Source organism: Phyllostomus discolor, chromosome 13, assembly GCF_004126475.2.
Source record: "Phyllostomus discolor isolate MPI-MPIP mPhyDis1 chromosome 13, mPhyDis1.pri.v3, whole genome shotgun sequence".
Taxonomy (NCBI): Eukaryota; Metazoa; Chordata; class Mammalia; order Chiroptera; family Phyllostomidae; genus Phyllostomus; species Phyllostomus discolor.
In genome coordinates this window covers 48532306-48554179 of record NC_040915.2, presented here as the reverse complement: position 1 = coordinate 48554179, position 21874 = coordinate 48532306, and the positions used below count along the sequence as shown (strand labels likewise).

The window sequence follows — 21874 nt, the reverse complement described above, 5'->3', positions numbered from 1 at the left end:
GCACCTAATGAACTAGTTAACATTCTTACTATCAGGAAAGTCTAAGCCATTCATAAATAAACAATTTCAAACCGCCTTCACCCACCAGCGCGCACTCTCCCTTTCAGCTCCCTTCAGCATTTGGAGTACAGGAGATTAAAGTCTTTTGGAAATTTCCAAGGTCAGACCTCAACTAAAATAGGATTAAGGGGGTAAGGGGGAAGGAAAAAAAATGAGGAGAAGGGTTTTTTATTCCCTCCTTCCCCTACTCCTAACCACTCGGAGTAAATTGGAAGTTATTTCTCGCAATCCCCCTCTCCCCTGGCCAGTGGCAACCCTTCAAAAGAGCCGAGGTTGTTTAAAACTTCCCAGTCCCCTTCTCCTCCCTTCCCCTCCCCACTGGAAGGAGAACCGGCGTGGGGAAGTTCAAGGGAAGCTGGGGGTCCCGTCCAGGCCGAGTACTCCAGGGGGCACTGTGACGTCGAGGACTTGGGCTGGAAGAGGCAGCTGGTTTGATCACTGCTGAGGGGGGGGAAATGCTCTACGTTTGCAACCATTTTCTCTTCAGATGTTCCCAGCCAGGATTCCAACAAAGGAAATGGAAAAGGGAAACCTGCTATTTTCCCCTTCGTCTTTCTGTGCCCCATGTGTAATGTTTAATTTCGGGACCAAGGACACAAGGCTTTGAATAGGAAACAACACAAATGAAACAGCTCGGTCAATGTTTCTCATTCTCTCTTCACTTCCGCCTCTCTCCCTTCCTTCCTTCTTTCCCTCCTTCCTTCCCTCCTTCCTTCCCTCCTTCCTTCCTTCCTTTCTTCCTTCCCTCCTCCCCTCCCTTCCTCCCATCTCTTTTTTCTTTTTCCTACCCCCTCTGTTTTCCTTCTTTTCTGTTTTCATGGTTCCTTCTTCCCCTCTTCTTCCCTCCTTCCTCTTTCTTGTTCTAATTCTTCTCTAGAAATAAAGCACAGCAGAAATCACATCTTTCTACCTACGCTTGGTTGTGTTTCTTCTTGTCCTTAATCTGATCCATTCTTTTTAAAAAGTCTCCCTGGACGCAGCTCGCCTGCTCATCATCGGATTCGAGCCAGGAGCACTGTCTCTCAGTCCCTTGTGACAGATCTTACCAGTAATTATGTGGCAACTTCAAAGCAAAACTATTTTGTTTGTGTGCGTTTCCCCGTCTCTTTCTCTCTATCTTCCTGCACAACACACAACACACACCACACACGACACACTCCCAACCCCACTAAATCCAACAGAAAATCCTTTTCAAACAGGGCAGAAAATGAGTTGAAGTTAGCAGCTGGTATTTCAATGTATGATGATTGCTAGAACCTCCCCAAATTTCTGGGGAAATAATGAAAGAATCCTGTAAAGAGACAACACTTAAAAAAAGAAAGAAAGAAAGAAAGAAATAGAACTTCTTATTTGAGTAGTTTCAATTAAAAATGTTTTTTGATCTTGCCTCAGAATGTCGACATTTTAGACCAGGGATCAACGACAGAAAAAGAGTTTGAAGATACACATTTGAGTGGGATCTGCTGGAACTGAATGTGACAATGGCATGTTCTAGTTCCCAAAGTGATTTCGTCCCAGCAAACTTGTGCCTTGGGAAAGGCTACTGTGTGGCAAAGAGAAAACCTTTAAATAATATTTTTATATCTTAAAACATTACCCCCCCACTTCCAACTCTGCCTCGTGTCTTCCTGCTTTTCAATAATCAGAGGAGCCGGTCTCCAGGTTTCAAAGGAAAATAATTCATTCAGGCAACGTACTGAGCAACAAAGCTGAATGTTTCATTGACGAGATGTTTTCCAGGGATTTTGACTTTATTATAAATGAGGTTGTTTTTCTTTTTTTTTTTAATCTCAGGAACTAAAAATACTAGAAAGGAGGAAATCAATGAAGAGGCTGAAAATACTAAGAACTATGAGCCAAACCTCCCCTTTTAGAAGGACCGGAGCGGTGTAGAGCCTGTGAAGGTCTGAGCTGGCACGAAGGAGTTTACTTCTAGAGTCCCAAAGATGTGTGCGGGGCCGGGAGCTGTACACGCATCCAGGCAGAGAACGAGGCGCCCGTGAGCGTGGCGGGCTGGGGGACACGTATGTGTGTACATGCAGTCTGTACCGTCTCCCCATGCATGTGTCCGGACCTGTGTGGTCGCTCACCGGGAAGAGAACAACCCACAGGCTGCAGTCGGAAGGAAAACATCTGATTTTTGTACACGATCAGCACGCTTCCCGCAAACACTGCAGATAAAACACACATCGCACGTCCTTTTCAAGGAGGACATCCCGTCCCTGCTGCCGATGTTTGCGGTACGTTGTCCGGGTTGAAACCCGAAAGAGGGCAGGCAAAGTCTGCTCCAGAGAAGCACCCTTTGGCGTGAGACGTTCCGCGTCCTCACTTAGGACGGGCGCCGTGCTTAGGCAGGGCAGGGCCGGTGTCTTCTCTTGGACGTTAGCAGACGGAGCACAACAAGAAGAAATGCAGTGGCCCCGGGAAAGGAATGAGCCCATACGAGCTCTAAGCAGAAATGCATATTTTTGTGTGAAACATAACAACCTAACCACGGAGAATATACATTGTGAGCTGTGTTCTTGCTCCTTTGGAAAACGGGCTCATTTGCTTCAGCGTTATTTTCCATTTCCTTTATTTATTTATTTTTGGGGGCTTTTGTTGTGTTAAGTTCTGTAAACTCGCCGAAGGTCGTAAACCCCTTTGCAAATTGTGACGTGCTGATTGAGGGGGTCTGGGTTAATAGTGCACAAAAGCAAAGATCCAGAGAGTTGTTATTATTATTATTCAGCAGTGTAACACTTGAACAGCAACAAGGACAACGATAATAATAATAAAAGCATTACAAGCGACCTCTCACATTTCTGATTTTGCCTTTAAATACCTAAAAACGAGTGGAAGAGAAGAAGGGCTTTATTCTAACTGCCTGTGCCCGGCAGTAGGATATTCATGCAGCAAAAATCAGTTGTTTCCATGCCTGAAGCTAACATGAAAAATTTTTTTTTGCAGTTTTGAAACGGGGGACACATTTACTGGGGACTCAGAGGCAGGATGCTGTCTTATCACAATGGCCAGCAGATGGCACTCTGCCCCTGGTTACTACTCCTCGGCCTGACTGTTGCCTTTCCTGGCCTAGCGTGGACAGGCACTTGGGGCTGATTCCGAGCCATCCACGGTGTCATCAGCAGGCCTAGAGCAGGAGAAAAGTACCCCAGGCAAGGAGCTGTGTTTGTGGGCCTGGCTTGCTTTTGAGAAGCTCGCTGGAGCTAAAGAAGCGCCCGATCCCTTGATGATGGTGTGTTCTGGCCGGCCACCCTAGGGCAGAAGGCCGGGCTTTGTAAGGTCATCCCAGTCCTTCCCGGCCTTTGGGGGGGAAACCAGATTCTTCCATTAATGGTGTCATTTCAGCCCTTCCACACACCCTGTGGTCATGAGAGACATTGTGGTTTTCCTCGAACCTTTGAACCAAGGTTTTTGTTGTTGTTGTTGTTGTTGAGTGTACATTGTAACAACGGGGAGGCTCATGGAGGAGCGAGAGAGATGAGTGTGTGTGTGCGTGCACACACGTGCATATGTGGGTGACATTGTTAGAAACAGGGAAGGTGATCGACACACGGATATATAGTCGAATGGCCCGGATGCTGCATGAAGGGGAAAAGGCAAGATAGACCGTGATTATAGAGTCCGAAGATTCGAATCAGAGCCGGAGACACGTGAACCATCAATGGCTTCCTCCTCGGCCACTTCGCAGCGGGAGAGGCTCGGAGGCAAATTACAGGTTAGACGCCCGAGTGCTGGTAATTTCTGGGGCAAGTCCGGTTGCTACAGAGCGTTGGAAAATCGGTCCCGTTTTCCTAATCTGAGGAGTGTTTGGCCACCGCGCCCTGCGGAGGAAGGGGAACGAAAAGGAAGTTTTCATTTTTGTGGAGGCTTCAAGGTTTTCATAACACAGCTTCCAAATGTAGTCTGAAAACCTCAAGAAGCTGGAACTCGGCCAGCGAGAGCCGGCGAGGCGCAGGACCAGGAAACGGTGGCGATCAGGAATGCATTACAACAGGAAGAACAAACCTGCTCCGTGCGCATCCCGGGGTGGACGCAACCCAGCCTTTGTTTCGCGTGTGCTTCCGAGGCTCCACGTTTGCACGGGGCCGTGAAGTCTGTTTCTGTTTGTTCAGCGTGCTGTCGCAGGCTGCAGGATGGAGCTGGGGAAGCCAGTGGCCCTCCTGCCACCCCACAGTCAAGGGGGCAGTTCTCTCCGAAGCAGGAATAATAGTTGTTGGCCGTAGGTACTTTGTTTAAAGCCGGGGGGGGGGGGGGGGGGGGGGGGGGGGGGTGGGGGCGGTGCTTGGGGTGTGCTTGGCATAGAACATCTCATTTCATTGTCAGGGAAATTCGTGGGAAAGTCTATATTGTCCCGCTTTACAGACAAGGAAACTGAGTCTCAGAGAGGTTAGGTCACTTGCCCAAGGTCACACAGCCTGCAAGACACAAGGGTGGAGTTCAGACACCTGGTGGAGGGAGCTTCATCCAGACTATCTTAGCCTGATCTTCAAGCCCAGCTTTGGAGGCAGCAGGGGTTCTCCGTTCGTGAGGGAGACCCATGGCGCCGACGGTGTCCCTTGCAGTTTCCTTAGGGCGATGGCCCCGGGGAGGAGAGGCCTGAGACCCTGAGTCGCAGCAGTGTAAACTTACTGTCCTCACGGGACACCGCGCAGGTGGGGGCTGAGAGAAGCCAGCACTTCCTGTTCAGCGGTGACTTGGCACCGCAGTCCTCAAACGGCAGGAGAAAACCACAGCCCGCTTACCCGATCCGGTGGCCGACACGTGGGACAGAGCACACAGGGTGCAGTAGTGTTTTCCTGGAACTCCGGGATTTCCAGGCTGTAAGGTTCTTCGCCAGCCCTTTCCCACTGCACCTTTGTGACTCAGCGCCGGCTGTCTGGCCGTCGCCGGGCAGGAGTACAGCCAGAACCCAACGGCAAGGAGGCGGGAGCGCTCCTGTCCCAGGATCTCGACCTTCACATTTCTGTGCCTTCTCGCCCAGCCTGCTCTGTGACCTCGAAGGCTTTTCCCAAGCAGCTTGTCTGGGAAGCTGAACTGGCGGGGTGAGGCTGTATAGGACAACGTTAGCTTGGTGGGGAACTGTGGGTAGCACGGTGGGGCTGGAGTGACCTGGCAAGTTCAAGTTGATTTCCTGGTGGGAGCCCTGGTCAGGCTGACTTAGTCTTCTGTGCACCCTGGGGTTGGGGGCTGGCGGTTGGCAGATGCCTGCCTTTCTTACGATGTTCAGTACTCTGCAGCTCAGCCGTCGTACTGAAGGAACCTTAAGTGCTTTCTACTCGGTCCTCTGTGTCCCCTGCAGGGCCCTCCCCCTGGGCATGTATTTATCCGTTCACACAACCACTGTTCGTGGAGAGCCTGTTGCAGGCCAGGCTCGGAGACTCAGCACCTAAGGGATTCAGGTGCAGTGAGGGTGATGAAGAAATAAATGGACATCTCTAATAGGGCCATCAGTGCTGGAGGGGGCCAGCTGTGATTGTGCTGGGGGAGGGCATCTAATTCAATTCGTTGGGTGGGGAGTGGAGGGGAGGAGCAGGGAAGGCTTCCTGGAGGAGGTGACATTGTACTTGAAACCTGACACTGAGTGTCAGGTGAAGAAGGTGGGACAGAGAGGATGTTTCAGGGAGTGGGAAGAGCACACCCAAAGGGGCCAGTGGTGAAGAGAGGAAGCAAGAGGCTGGAAGTTGTCGGTGAGCTATTGGCTGAGGGTCAGGCAGTGCACAGGTCAGAGAGCAGCAGAGTCCAGGTCTGTGAGCCGTGCCAAGGCGTTTGTGCTTCATCCAGATGGCGGCGGGGAGCTATGGAAGAGTTGAGGGCAAGGGGTTGGCCCAGCCAATCCCAGCTAGACCTCAGTGGACTTGGAGAACCATGCTTTCTTAAGGAGTAGCATTTTTTTTTTTTTTTCAAAAATATGGTTGCCATCTCTGCTTCCTGGCTGCTGCTGCCCAAGGCTCAGGGGTGCAGGGCCTTGAGACAGGAGAAGGTGCAGTCTGTGTTCAAGTGGAATTGTAACATTCAAACCAAAACAAACACAGGAAGGGCCAGAACGCCCAGCCCAGTAGCCACAGAACTCAGGAAGAAATATAACAAACCCAGTGAAACAGTATCTTATATATTGTTCCTAGCACTCTTTTCAGGAGGGCGAGCTGGATCTCAGTGAGAAAGGCTTTTGGAAGTTCACGGCAAGCAGCGCACGTTGGCAAGAGAAGCATTTTAAAAGACACAGATGAGAAAGAGACATAGATTTCTCTGTCCGCCCCTGCAGAAGGACTTGACACCATAAGCATCTCTTTTACAAAGGGAAAACATCGTGCATGTTGTGACCGATTTCCCGTCCGCCCCGGCTGTCCTCCTCCCGTGGAAGAAGTAATTGGGGGAGAAAGGTCTGCAGAGCATAAACTTTGATGTTTGGGGGAGGGGGCCACCTTTTCAACAAATGTCCGCCGCAGACACAGTGATTGAGAAAGGCACATCCGTTTTGGAAAATGCCTGCTAATTAAATGAATGTTTTCAACTGGAAAGCATGTCTGAGCTGTTAAGATACATCCTGATGAAGTTGGAAGGAATGCTTTAGATGTTGGCCTGAGATGAGTGTTTCATGTACCTGGGCCTCCTCGTCTCAGGCACCACATCTCTCTCTCCCATGCATACATGCATTCATTCATTCACTCACTCGTTCACCCACTCACTCATTCATTCACTGATCCTTCAGCACACGGTTGTTGAGCCCCTGCTGGGTGTCCAGTGATGCCGGAGGCTCCTTGTGGGGACCGCGCTCTAGGAAAGCACAGATCTTTGCTGAGGACCCTTTCTGTCAAGTGTCCTTATTCGTGAACTTGAATCAAGAGGGGATACAACCGGGTCTTCAGAGACCAACAGACATGGGTCCCGGCCCAGTCTGCTCTATCTCCAGACTCAGTTTCCCCTTCCATAAACTGGTTGTAACCATGGCACCTCCCTCACACGGCGAGAGCGGCTTTTAAACGAGACCGTGCGCGGGAGGTGCTTTGTTTACACCTGGATCCACAGCCAGGAGTTCGCGTGGAGTTAACGCTTATCGTGGAGACCACGGGCATCCAAGTATTTTTGAAAATAATTCATACTCATTGTGAAAAATAGTCACAGAAGTAGAAGCCCCTGAAATAAAAGGGGGGATGTGGTTCCATTGCCCTGCCAGCGGATGTCACCTATTAGAATAAAAGGTACAAGTGACCACCCCACCCCACGTGGCTTCAGAGTGAGAAGGAACCAATGGCCTTGCTGGGTTACAGAGTTCAGGGTGGAGATCTTTTCACATGCAGCAGGGCCTAGATCTTGAAAGCGCACCACCAGCCTCGGTGGTCTCCCAACCTCTCAGCTCCTGCCATAGGGTCATCCTTAGGCGGCGTCCCCTTTCTGGGGGGACACGGAGATGTGGCCCGAGGATGGCCCCAGGACACCCCCAGGCTTCCTCTCCTTGGCTCAAGGTTCTAGGGAAGGCCCGGTTTTTATTCTGATTGGCTGGCTTGGGTCACGTGCCCAACCTGAAAGTCTTGGGGGATGCTGCTCTCCTATTGGCTAGGCCTGGCTCAGCTATCTACTGGAGCCGGGGAGGGGAGGCAGAGTCAACGCCACCCAAATCACGTGGGCTGAAGGAAGAGGGGGCGTTAGCAGTGGCCACCTGCTGACGGAGCCCCGAGTCGCCAGGACCAGCGGAGGTTGATCGCACACCACCCAGAGGCCGTTATTCTCGTCCACCTTTGCTTACGCTTTGGAATATTTCCTTCTGGGCTTTTTCTTCGTGCGCGTGTCTTTCTGTGTTACCATCTGCTGTGTGTGGGTCCGTGAGGGAGTTGTGCGCACGGAGTAGTGAATGCACGGGATGAGAAGAGCCGAGCTGTTCTCGACGAGGGTTTTTTGGGGGGGAGGTGCATTTGTGTCCTGCCTTCGCTGACTTTTATTGCATACAAAGAACTGGATCTGGCTGGTATTCTGGGGATGGTAAATATTGAGCAAGAGACTCTTTGAAGAGCCTGGAACTAAATGATAATTACTGGTAGGCTCACATGAAGGGACAAGGAAATGCTCGTGCTTTCTCTCTCTCTTTCCCCCCGTGTGTGTGTGTGTGTGTGTGTGTGTGTGTAGGAGGTCTGTCCAGAAAAAGTCCAGCCGTTGTTAATGCAGTGAGAACGGTTTGCAACATGGATGCAATCTGGCTGCCCAGCAGAGTGGCACTGCACTAGTCAGGGGGGGCTGTCGACACCACCGGGGGAGCCTGCGCACAGTGTGGCCGTCACAGTCACAGTGGCTGAGCGAGCAGAGCAACGGATCTGCTTCAGATTTTGCATTAAGCTTGAGCATTCCTCTGTGCGTGTGTATATGTATATATACACACATGTTTACATATATGTGTGTATATGTAGATATGCATATATACACACACACACACATATTCCCAAAGCGATTTAATTGTGGGGGATGACTAATCATTAACATGGAAACCCGTAGAGCCAAGAGTTTCCTGAACTCGAGGAATTTGCTGCCCTGAATTTTGTTAACGGAGGAGGGGCTTGTTTACCATTCGTCCTGTGTGGCCAGTTAAATTGAAATTAATGAAAATTAAAAATTCGCTCTCTCAGTTCCACCACCTCGTCCCCAGTGGTCAGCAGTCGCCTGTGGGCAGTGGCTGCCGTGGGACTTCTCCGTGATTGCGGGTGGGGCTGTGGGTCCATGCCGGGACCGGTGTTTCACGAAAGAGCGTCGGCTCTGCACTTGCGTCTTCGTCTCCTGGGAAGGGGGGCGCTGGGTAAACGAAGGTTCCTGGACTCCACGCCAAGCGAACCGCAGCAGGAGTTACGGGGAGACCCGCTGGGAACCTGCGTTTTTAAAGCGGTCCAGGGCGGGACCAGCGCGAGTTGATGGTGGTCCATGTGGAAGAAGACACGCGGGTGGTGATGGCTACAGCAGCTCTGCTGTCTCCGTGGTTCGTGGGCTCACAGCTGTGAACCGACCCCGCCCCACCCTGCGCGTCTCCCCGGTGGACGTTGTGGGTGCACGCGGGCGTCCGCGGAGCAGGAAGAAAGACTGAGACGTGTGAGGAGATGGGGGGCACCAAGAGGCGGGTCGAGAGTGCTTGACGGGACTCCCTGCCCACCGAGGGACCCTCAGCCGCGACACAGGCCGTCGGTGCGCAAGGCAGCGGCCAGCGGTGTGTGAGGTCCGACGGCTCCGCTGTCACAGACGTTCTCGGGGACACGTGCGTTGTGAAAACTTCGTTTGTCGGCCATTGCCGAAGTCCTGTTTCGGACGTTCCGCGGTGCTGCCTCCCTCCGGCCCCCGGCACGGCCCGGGGGGACAGCAGCGTGGCGTCTGGACGGAGGGCTCTCGGTTTTCCTGTCAGAACCTTCCACGCCACCTGTCACTGTCACTCATGCTTTTCTCTCTTTGCATCTAGAAACAAAAATAAAAAAAACTTTACTCTCAATTCATGAGAGTTAATGTGTAAAATTTGTATTTTTAGTTCCTTTGTTCCCCTTTTATTTTTTCAAATTATAGCATGAAACGTTAGTTTATACATTGTTCTACGTGAATTCTCCCTTATATATCTCCTGTGAGATCTGTCCCTAACGACCAGTCATCTTTATAGCAACGTTATATTTATCCACCCGTTAATTCATCGGCCCCTGTTTACCTTGTAACGTTTTCCTCCCCATTTCACACCACTCTCCATCTGGATGGTTTTCCCTCCCCCTTGCCAAACTGGTGGCCACCTCAGGTCCTTTGCACAGTCTGTTCCCTGGAACGGTCTTCTCTCGTCATCTTATCGGGCTGGACCCCTGCCGTCCCACAGGCATCTCCCAAAATGTCTCGTCTTCAGAAACATTTTGCTGCGGTGGCCCCATCCAGGTGGGATGTCTCCACCCTGTTTAGTTTCTTTTATTTTCTGTCCCTGCCCTGGCTCACTTGTGTTGCTTTTGTAAAAAGAAAAAAAGGACTTCAAGAGAGACAGAGACAGATTTAGAGAGATGAAGACAGAAAGAGAGATGAATGCAGAAAGAGAGAGAAACAGAGGAAGGAGAGGGAGAGACAAAGACGGGCAGGAACAGAGAGAGACCCAGTGAAAAGGAGAGGAGAGAGAGAGAGCCAGAAGGACTGAGACCTCCTCTCCTAGCACGGAACCCCAGAGGGTACCACAGGTGAGACAAGGGACCCTTCCCAAACTTCCTGGAAGGTTCCCTCCTCTGACACTTGGACTTGGTCTCGCTCTCGGGGAGAGGCGGTGTCAGTCCTCAGGGCGATTGCAGGACCAGCGTGGTCGGAGCTGTGCTTTGCACAGGGCGGCCAGCGTCTGTCCTCCGTGACGTTCAGATCAGAATGACGCAAGGCAATACGGCGCACGCTGCGCTCTGAAGACTGACGGGACAACGGACGAGCACTAGCGCGTGCATGGTTTTTACGCTGAGGGCATGGCAGAGTGATAGTGTTTCTGGGATGTCGGGTGAGAGAAAAATGCCATTGAAATGAGTGTCCCCTATTTTATTTTACTTGTTTTGCATTTTTAGTGTGGTTGCTAGAACATTGGAAAGTGCCACAGTGGCTTGCGTTGTTGCTCTCTCGGATGGGGCTGAACTGGACCCTCACACTCTCCAGACCCCACGACAGCAGTGGGTGAAACTGTCACAAAGACAGCAGCAACCTCTGCTGCCCCCCGCTCCATATCCCCCCCCCCCCCCGCCCACCTCCTTCCTTGCTCCACGGAGCTCCGTCTGGGGCTCAAGTCTTGCTCGGTGCTGTGGCCATTAGCACAGCAAGTGGCAGCAGGTACAAGGCCCCATCGAGGCCGCCCCCGCTGTCCCCGCCATGACACCCAGGCGGGGGCCGCAGGCTCCCACTACCCGAGGCTGGGCGGCCTTTTCAGAGAAGCACTGAGTTGCCACTTGGAACGGCCGGTCACTGGGTGATTCTTTGCGGCTCTGAGTTGGTAAGAGTGCTTTTAGAAAGCAGAAAATGTTTCAAGTGAGTTCGGAGCCATGAGTGTTTTTACTGGAATAAATATTTGCCCTCCATCTGCCCTTGATTACATCGGAGTACCCTTTTCTCTCTGAATGGAGTTGAGGGAAAAAACAGTTCATTTAAAGCTTGAAAACACTCGTCTTCGATTTTGCACAAGTCTCTCTCCTCCTCTAAGTAGCGACGTCTGCGTTGGCCTGAAAGCCTGGCTCGTCCTCTCGTGCCCACCTCCCTTCCTCGGTCTGCCTTCCGGAACAGTCTCGCCTCCCTTGGACCCGCGCTCAGTAGATGAGTTTGCCTTGCTCACAATGACAATGGTCTGTACCAGGGGACGTGCTTCCGTGCCACCTGCGCTCACTCCACGTGTGTGAAATGGTGATGAGGTGGGAAGGGAGCTTCCTCTCGGGTCAGCATCCAGTGAGTCCTACTGTGTGCCGGGCGCTGTGCCAAGAGCTTTTCTGTCGTCATCTCATTTAGGGCGTCCCACAGCTTCGTCCTGTAGGCGCTGTGCCCGTCATACCCATGAAGAAATGGAGGCTCAGAGCAGCAGCATGACCGCACTGTGGTCTTGCCCCTGGACAGCCTCGGGTCTAATCTTTGGACTCCAGAGTCTGTCTTCCCTTGTGTGTGTATACCGGTGTGGCGCAGGAGGAAACCGAGGCTCAGAGAGATTAAAGGGCTGCAGCTGTTTGCAGTTTTTCAGGTTCAAGTGTTAGTAAATGCCACTGAAACCGGATTTCACACAAAGGGGAGTTTAATGGAATTGAAAGCGTAGCAGTAAGTCTGGCTTCAGGCAAGTCTTGATCCAGGAGCTCAGTGTTTTGAAGAACCCAATTTTTCAAAAAATTGAAATATAACTGACATATGACATTGTATTAGTTTTTTATTTAAATTAGTTTTACTTTAGAATTTCCAACATGGACAACTCTTATAAAAGCATCTAAGCACAGGACACAGAACTGCAGCACACAGCATGCTCATGGGTAGCTAACAGACATTAGAACGTCCCCCTTTTCTGAGACCTCCCCCCCCCAGCTCCCTGGTGCAGACTTCCAAGTACTCCTGCAAAGCACACCACCAGCTCAGTCCATGTTCTCAACCCCCCAGCTTCAGTTCACATGACCACACTTACAGATCAGCGACAGAAGGGCACACGCACCATGCACCATTCCCGGCAGTGGACACAGGGGTAGGGTGTCATTTCACTGAACACCGCATCACTTGCTATCGTTGCTCTCTGCGCACTGTCTCCGCAACGCCACAGGACGGAGAGACACACCTCGCCAAGTGGAAGGATGCCCGTTTCACACCACCGTCTCTGCACGCGCTCCCTCCTTTTCTCACTCGTACCAGCCTTCCACGCCTCAGCACCGCCGTCCATCCCAGACAGGGTTTGGGGAGTCCCAGCAGCCTTCTGGTCGGGTATCACAGCCTTGCGTTCACAGCGTGGATGCTCGGCTCCGTGAGATAATGAGTGGCGGATGAAAAGGGCACGCCCACTGTCCAAGACGCGGCCTGTGCAGGCCGATGACCAAATCTTGAAGGAGAAGGCGTGTGGACAGAAGTATTCCTAGGGCAGAGTGGTCACGGCGCCGCTTCGAGGAAGTGCGTCTCCCGTGAACATTTGAAAGGAGATGAACTGCATAGGGTACACGAGGGCTGCATGCTCTGCTTCTGCCCGTGCAGGGAGACAAGCATTAACACACAGAAACAAAAGAACCGAACACTGTGGCGCCTTGATCTCCAACAAGGAGATTTTCCTAAGGGGAAAAAATCCGTAGGGTGGGGTTCAAATTAAACTGAGGAGAAAAGGATGTAGTTCTGATTGATGTTTTCCATTTTGAACATGCAAAGAATTCACTTGGCAAGTCCAGGGATAAAATGTTACAGGAGAAACTATTTTTTTAAAAGATTTTATTTTATTTTATTTTATTTTATTTTTAGAGAGAGGAGAAGGGAGGCACAAAGAGAGGGAGAGAAACATCAGTGGGTGGTTGCCTCTTGTGTGCCCCCTACTGGGGACCTGGCCCGCAACCCAGGCATGTGCCCTGACTGGGAATCGAACTGGTGACCATTTGGTTCACAGGCCAGCGCTCAGTCCAGAGCCACACCAGCCAGGCTTACAGGAGGAAGCCTGGTTGATATCAGTTGCTGTGTGGTGGTTCACTTTTAAAGACTCTGTATTTCAACCCTTTGCATAATAAAACTTAAAACATTTCTTCAGCCCTTCCTCTTTTTTTTCTAAAGAAAAATTCTCAGAAACACTGTGGAATACACTCCACACTGAACAAACCCATTTTGAAGCTTCTTAGTACATGTGTATTGTACAACATACTCACCATGAATCGAGAAAAATTTGAATGCCCACTGCCTACAACCCCCAGCGACAAGGCCAGAATCCACGCTTGGGCCGAGGCCTCCATTAAAGCCACTGGCTGACCCTGCATGGGAAGCCGATCCCCAGCCAGCTGCTGCACCTGAATTAGAACAGCCACCGTGAGAGTTATTTCCAGACCGGAGGCCTGATCTGGCTCCCTCCGCGTGGCACCTTGGCCTTTGGTGTGTGGTTCTGGCTGACGTGCCCATCACACCCCGAAGGCTCTGCCATCCTTGCAGGATTAGTGCGAAAAAGCATTCAGCTCCATCCCCCTCCCCCCAGGTTACTACCTTGATTGTTTCCCAAGCCAGCTCCCGCCCATCTGCCTGTCACCAAATCCACCCTGGTTCCCAGGGACACCTGGATTACCGCCACAGTTTCCACGTCTTTCTGGTGGTCTGCGGCTATGGCGCCGAGGTTCATCATTGGCTGTGTGTACGCTTATTCCTTCAAGATCAAGTCCTCTCCACAGAGAGACTGGGTGGCTTGACGGTCTGCAAATGTAACGAGCAAAAGCCCAGAACTGGTCTGGGGACGAAGACCTCTATCGTTTCCTGCCCTCCGCACGACACCCTACACACACCTTCCTGCCTCTGAGGCTCCTCTGGGCTCTGCTTGGAATGGGGAAGTTCACAGTCACGCCGTGTCCGGCCTCCCGGTGCCGCTGTGACGGTCTTCCACCTGGGTTTCGTATTTGGAGAGTTGGACAAAGCCCAGCCCTTTTGAATGGCCAGTTTTCACCTCTCTCTCGACGGGAACCCTAGGAAGCTCTCCAAAGGCACCAAGGTACTCTTTCAGATCCTGTTTGTTGTTTTCCACGGGAGACCCTGCCCCGTCCAATCAGCTGTTTTCTGGACGGGTCTTCTCACTTTCGCTGCCAGCGAGGCATCATGGGTCTCATCCGTTTTGCCTTTGTTATCTTGGGGACAGTTGACCTCACGGACCAGATCTCCACAGCCAGCACTGGGGGCGTGCAGAACTCCGCCTGCCAGCCCGACACCTCTCGTACAGTGAGACACGGGGCTCCTGAAGGGTGGCCCACACGCCCTGGAGACCAGCCCGTCCCTGTGGACCGCTCCCCTGCCTCCTGATGCTCTTTCAGTGGGCTCGTCCTGTTCATCTTCCGCTGCCCACGTGTGTGCACACAGTTTTTATTTTTTCCACGGGCCACTGGTAGGAAGCCTGATAAGGAAACTTAGCGTGTGTAAGTTCAAGGTCTACAACATGTTGATTTGATGATTACAAGTTTATAAATCACAATACAGTCACCACCAACGTGTCAGTTGATGCCTTTATCACATCACATACTGATTATCTTTTTTTTTTTTGATGGGGGGGTGAGAACAATTAAGACCTAGTCTCTGAGCCGCTCTGAGGTTCATACTACAGGGTTGTTGACTGGAGTCAGGCGCTCAGCTTCAGTCTCCCACGGCTCACCTGTCTGCACAACTTAAACGACATCTCCCCATTTCCCCCCGAAGATCCTGACTTCACCATTGTACATCTCTCAGTCACTCAACAAACACTTGTTAGCATTGACCACTAACCCAGCACTGTGCAGGATTTGGGATGTGGGTATGTTCTCCTACCAACCCTGGAGTCTCAGCTGCTAGGAGAAGGGGGGAGAGATTGATAGTTAAAACAGAAAATCGCAGTAGAACTTGGGATCATTTATTATCCATCTGTCTATCCAGCATCCGTCTTTACCCCACCCCCCCGACACCCTCCCTCCCGATCTAACTCTATTTCCGTCTCTCTCAGTCCTTTCTGTTTCTGGACTATTTGCTACCTAGGCAACTGCACATGGAAACTGAGTCACACAGAGACTCTCAGCCTGTGTGTGATACTTAACTTTAACCTCTCTGCACCTCAGCTTGCCCATGGTGATGCCGGAGGCCCTAGCTTCGAACCCACGCAGCCCAGCCCTGGAGCTGCTGGCCGCCATCGTTACGTGCTGGCTCAGACTGGGGCCAGTCCCCAAAGCCCCTGCCCACCGCCGCCGCAGCGCACGTCGCCCTACAGAGTGCCTGGGGCCTTCCCTCGCAAACAGACGTCTTGTTCTGAGCTTCTCACATCGAGTTGATCTCTTCAGGGATCTGCTGGGGACTCTTGCAGGCACAGCCCTGCGGTTTCACTCTCCGAGGCTGACTCCCAGCCCTTCTCCGCACGGATGCCTCTTACCTGAGAGCCTGCGTCCCCGTACTGCTGGTGACCTCACGCTCATGCACACTGCACGATGCCCCATCCTTCTTGCCTGGCACTCCTACATCTTTCCAAATGCCACCCCTACTTGTAAAGCCTTTCTAACAGACACAAACCCGCACACACTCACATCTACTCACACACTCACACGGACACACAGACCACATGCATTCATACCCTCTTCCTTATTCATACACATGCACCATTCACACATATAACACACACATGACATATGTCAAATGCATTCATTTGCAATACACTCATTCACACACACTGACTACACTTTTGTTTACACACTCAAACATGCATCTGTACAAGCACACACATACAAAAGCACCCTGACCCACACACCCTTGTGCAAACTCACCCACACATGCATGCACACCGGTGGATTCTCCGTCCCAGACACACTCTGGGCCTCTGCTGGCTGCCGCTCACCAGACAGCTCTGCGGTGCTGTTAGAGAAGAAAAGTTCAAATGGAAATCAGATTTGGTAATTATAGGATTTTCTACACGCACATTTTTTTTTTCTGGGCCGGACTTGAAAATGAAAGAGGCCCAGGAGATGAGAGGCTTCCCCGGGGGTCGGGAAGTAAGTAAGCAGAACCACATTTAAGGGAGTGAGAAAGATGCCCCTCACTGCTCTCAAAACCGCTGGATGGAGGACAGGAGGGCAGGTCACGCCGCGCTCTCATCGGGCGTCCCGTCTGACTTGCGCGTCTTTGTGCTGTGCTGCTTTGTGGGTTTTTCGAGGGCAGAGCCAAAGCCTTTCCTCTCAAGGCCCCACTGTGATCTGGAAGAGACTTTGCATCTCACCCAGACCCCGTCTCCTCTCGCAAACACGGGCTGAGGGTCGAATTCGTGGGGGCTTTGGAGAACCCACCTGGGGACGCGAGATAAGCCAGAGGTGTCCGGAATGGCACGGGAGGAGGTAAGTACTCTCCAAGGTGGATGCATTGCAAGGGATGGAAAGCTAATGAAAACGTCCGAGGGGCTCTGGCTTCAGGCCCTGCTGGATCTCGGGGAGGTGTGGCGTGCTCAGGTGTGGTCGGTCACCGGAGGCCACCACTGCAGTAGTCCAGGCCGCAGAGCGCGGCCGCCTGAACTGTGCCGACGTGAGGCGGGGAGGGAGTGAGGGGCTGTGAGAGAGAGGGGTGCGGCGACTGGCGCAGACCTGGTGGCGGGGGCCCCGGGGGGTAAGGGAGCAAGAGGGGTTGCGGGTGATTCCCGAGCGTCCGGCTTCTCCATCGGGAGGGCGGGGGCCGGTCGTCCCTCTTCCCTCAACCGAGAAGATGAGTTTAGAAATTCTGACTTGAAGAGGATGGTTCTTTCCCCGCCTCCCCAGCATTATTGGAGTATAGTAGAAAAATAAAATTATAATGTATTTAAAGCATACAGTGTGATTATTAGTGATACATGTATATGGTGAAAGGATCCCCCCTGTCAAATTAATGAACACATCCATCACCTCCCCTCGTACCCCCCCACCCCTTTTTGGGGGAGAACACTTAATTTCTACTCTCTCAGCAAATTTTAATTATACATCATTACCCACTTTATCCACTGTAGTCAACTCATTATATATACAAGTATATACGTGTATATATAGCATCTATCTATATACATATACATATACATATATATAACATCATCCATTGCAGTTTTCTGTTTTAACTATTAATCTCTCCCCCATTCTCCTAGAAGCTGAGACTCTGGGATTGGTACAAGAACTTACCCACATCCCAAGTCTTGTGCAGTGCTGGGTTGTCAATGCTAACAAGTGTTTGTTGAGTGACTGAGAGAAATACAATGGTGAAGTCTCATATGTATATATGAGAGTAAGGTCAGCTCCTCAGGCCCCACTCATCTGATAACTTCACCCTTTTACGAGCCTGTTCCTGGTTCGCCCATTCAAACAGCCCCTGGCAAAGAGCATCCTAGCCTGTGTTTCGCAGTCCAACCCAGATTCCACATACTCATGAGATCCCATGGTCCGTGTATGCGTCTGGCTTATTTCACTTAGCGTAATGTCTCCACATTCATCCATGTTCTTGCAAACGGCAGGATTTCCTTCCCCTCGAAGGCTGTAAGATGCTCCATTGTCCACCTATGACCCCACATTTTCTCGATCCATTCATTCCGTGATGGACTCTCAAGGCTCTTCCCCCACCTCGGCCGCTGTGCGGGACGCCGCCACGAACGGGGGCGCGCAGACATGGCTTGGACGTGGAGGCTTCGTTACCTGTGGACGTGGGCCTAGGAGGGGGTTGCCGGATCCCGTGGCAGTTCTAGTTTTAAGTTTCGTGGAGAGAGGCGTTGCTGCAGCACTGTTAGCAGTGCCGATCTGGCCCCGGCTCCCCACCCGGGTTCAAGTCTCGGCACAACCCTTCACTAGCTAGGTGACCTTGGCCAAGTGACTCAACTTCTCTGGGCCTCAGTCTCCTCATTTTTTGAGTGGGGTGAAAAATGTGCCTTTCTCTTGACTTGTCTTCAAGTTTTAATGAGATAATATGTGCAAGGTGTTCAAAGTCACATGCATTTTTAATAGGCACTCGGTAAGGCTGAGTTCTCGTCACTATTGTCCTGCCCACCTTCCTCGCAGAGTGTGCTGTGGCCACAGTGGAGTTGCCAGTGGGGCTCGATGTGTCCTGACCCGGTGTTGGAAGGGTTGCGCTTCCCGGCAGCTGGGAGTGAGGGCTGGCCATGGCCGCATGGTGTCCTTTGGCCACTAAGTGTAAGTAGAAGTGATGTGTCATTTCTGAGTGGAAGTTTTAAGAGCCAGGATGCAATGGACCACATCTGTTTTTCTTTCTTCCGTGGTGACCGTCAAGGTTCTGGCTGCTCCGTCGGCCTAGTACCAGAGCAAGGACTTGGGGGACAGAGCTCCCAGCTGACCTGCAATAGGACTAGTGTGCAAATGAGAAATAGAGCTTTGCTGTTTTAAGGCAAACGTAACGGGTGGTTGGTTGTTACTGCAGCAAAGCCTGTCCTATCCTGACTGACACAGTGATGGGCACTAGAAACTGAACCATGGGAATCTTCATTCTGCAAATAAACACTTTAGAGGTCCACACTCCACCGCATTGTACAATAATCCCATTGTACAGATCCAAATAAAGACAAGAAAAAAATTTTCTTTAGTTTTTGGAGAAAGATTCTAGTAAGCTCAGAAACACCATGAAATGGATTTGTATTGAAAAAAAAATGGGCTTGATGGAAAATATATGGCTTTTATATGTAATGAAAATGGAAGTGGGTATCACTGTGCATGTGAAAAGGAAATCTATGAAAACCACAGAGCATTTTAAGAGGTTAAAGGTAAAAGCAAATGGGCTTATTATGTATCAGTTAAATAAACGAGGGCTCCTTGAACCAGCATGGGAGGGTTTCTGGTCTCCATCCAGCTGCTCAGAGATGTATTTAAATGGTGACATTAGGTAGGTGTGGAGGCTTTGCGTTTGCCAGTGTCCTGCGCAGAACACAGGAGAGCAGAAACCTGGGCTTAGGAACTGGGGGTTTAGGGGTCTCAGGAAATGGAAGTGAGGCCAGGCTTCCAGAAGGCTATGTGGATCTTGGGAAACGTGAGGTTTAAACCCATTTATGATCTATGAGGTTCCCCACCCCCCCCAATTTCAGAAATGTGTTCCATGCTTCTGATATATTTATTACAGACCCTGGAAATGATGTTTTTTTAGGGGGGGGTGTGTAGTGGGGCTCCCAACCCTCTTTGTTGGCAGAGATATTTTGAGGTGTGTGGTTAACGTAGTTAATTTCCAGGTTCTTGTGGCTTGATTATGATGTCCTCTGAGAAAGAAGTGGGACAGAGGTCTCAGTGTGCTGGGGACTCATGGAGACTTGTCTGTGCTTTTCATGATGTGATGTCACTGTGAGCCCCCATGCGCTGAGCCATGGCCCGAGTGACAATAATGGCAAAGAGCACAGCCCTGGCAATGGAGAGAGCTCAGCTTACATCTCCAGCTCTGCCATGGGAGGTTTACATGAACTCCCTGCACCTCACTTTACTCATCTAATAAATGGGCACATTGGCACTTCTTAGGGTTGTCGTGAGGATAAACCGAGATGAAAATATGAAGCCAGGCTCATCCTAGCATGTAGCATGTGCTCAGTAAATCTGAGTGATGACAATAATAAGATGTCACAGGATGGTGACCCATGATTAGATCAGGTCAGACCTGGGCTTTTAGTGACATAATTTCCCTCAGTGGGACACCACATCCAGGAATACAACTGAGATGACCTAATGACCGTTGAGATGCCTGGGCTGCGGAAGTGACACCTGGGACGTTGTTGGCCAACTCCACAGCTCTCGTGACAACCAGATGTTTGCCTCCAACTTAAGCTTTTACCCGACAGCAAAGGTATAATTTCCTCCTCCTAAGGCAGCACTTTGATACCTGGTGACTGGCTCCATGCGAAGGTCAATTCGGAAGCTGTAGTGAGTGGTCAGGGACCACATTTCACATTTCAGCTGCCCTCGAGTTCCACATGTTGTAGCCCGAGTTTTATGTGGAGCCTTCTTTGCTGAAGAACTCAGACTCGCAGTCACTCCCTGCTGATTCAGTCAAGTCCACATTCCATGTCCTCCTCGAAAAATAAGGCTTTGTGACATACGCTAAGATGACCTTTCAGCCTTCTTGCTTCTTCATCCTCTAGTATGCCCTGTGTTCTGCAGTGTCGTGATGGCAGGTGTATAGTACTTGTGGTACCTGGTTCCCATCCCGTGCCTGTGCCCATGGCAGACATCACTAAGCGATCTCAGAACTCTATCCTCCAACTTCTAACACAGTCTCACCGTTGCCCCCAACAGAGTACTCCAGGCAACCACTTTCAAATGATGAAGCCTGGTGTGCAAAATAAAGGGGACTTCCCATCCCTGACATAGGCAGACGGCTTCCTTTCCTAAACACTCCACGTTTGCTCACACTGCCTGCTTTTGAGGTGCTGGCCCTTTTACCAGAATTCTTGGGTCTCTGCCTAACTCAGCCCCATCCACCCTTCAAAGTTTAACACAGCCCATCAAGTTTCTACAAGTATCCATAATATTGTAAAATCACAAGTAGTATTTTTTTTCTGAGTTGATGTGAAATCCTGACAACTCAGGCATTTCCTGATGATCCCCACTCAGTTGCGTCTCCTTGTCCTGATCCCATGCAGTAGGCGGTATCTGAGGAGAGCCACGCCCACTGTGTTTTTAAGCCTATGACCAATAAAGGTTTGCCTGTCCCGTCTCTGCAACTAGATTCTTGAGGGTAGGAGCTGCCTCATTTTTAGAGGATGCAGATCTGAGTTCAAATTCTGTCTTTGCCTCTTCCAGCACAATGAACTGAACTTCAGTGAGTGTCGGCTTCCTTATACACAATGTGAGGAAGATGATAAAACCAACCTCCTGAGGCTGGTTGCAATTATTCAATACACATATAGCCCTTAGCCCAGTTTTGGATGCATAATAGTGGAAAAATGTTATTCGTGTGTCTGTACATTCTGTACAGGGCACAGTGAGGGGCAAAGGGCTGTGGAACAGAAATCCCAATTTCAAAACCAGGTTTGGCCATCGATTCGCTTGGAGAAGTCACTTTGGAGTCCTAGCTTGCTCAGCTGTGAAATGGGCTTTTAGTCTGTTTCCCAGTTTGGTTTGTGGCATAAATGCGGTCATGTCAGTGAAAGGCGAGGCGATGGTCACAATATTTAGCAATCTGAACAGCACGGAGATGGATCAGTTGGGACAGACGTTGGGCAGATTCCGGCTGTAACACGTACGGTGGCCACTCTGAGTATTGATGCACGGTGAAGGACTTCTGGAAAGGACGAAGCCCTACCCAGACGCAAAAGATTCCCATTGTCATTAATCCATATGAAACAAAGATGAAAATAATTTACACGAGTAATAGACACACTAATGTGGACACTTCCAAAAAAAAAAAAAAAGGCTGGCTTGATCAGGACCCTCGGTTGAAAGCAACAGAACCCCAACTCAGCAGGAGTAAGTGGAAAGAGCTTTATAGACTTAAGTCCCTGAAAGATATCAGTCGATCCAAGGACTCCAGGGACATATTCAAGACTCAGTTGTATTCTCCTCACTCGTTAGCCCTGCTTTCCCCTGCACGGGCTCCGTTCTCAAGCAGGGTTTTCCTTTCGTATCAACATGACGAGAAGGCACCACGAGCTCCAGATTTGTATCCTGTTCTCCCAGTTTGCAGCGTACCAGGTAGGGTGCTCCTCTTTCCC

General features: G+C 50.9%; 1 pseudogene; it reads right to left on the bottom strand.

The window, feature by feature from the left end:
- Positions 1-13283: 13283 nt before the first annotated feature.
- On the bottom strand, positions 13284-15371 carry LOC114509369 (annotated as a pseudogene).
- Positions 15372-21874: the final 6503 nt, after the last annotated feature.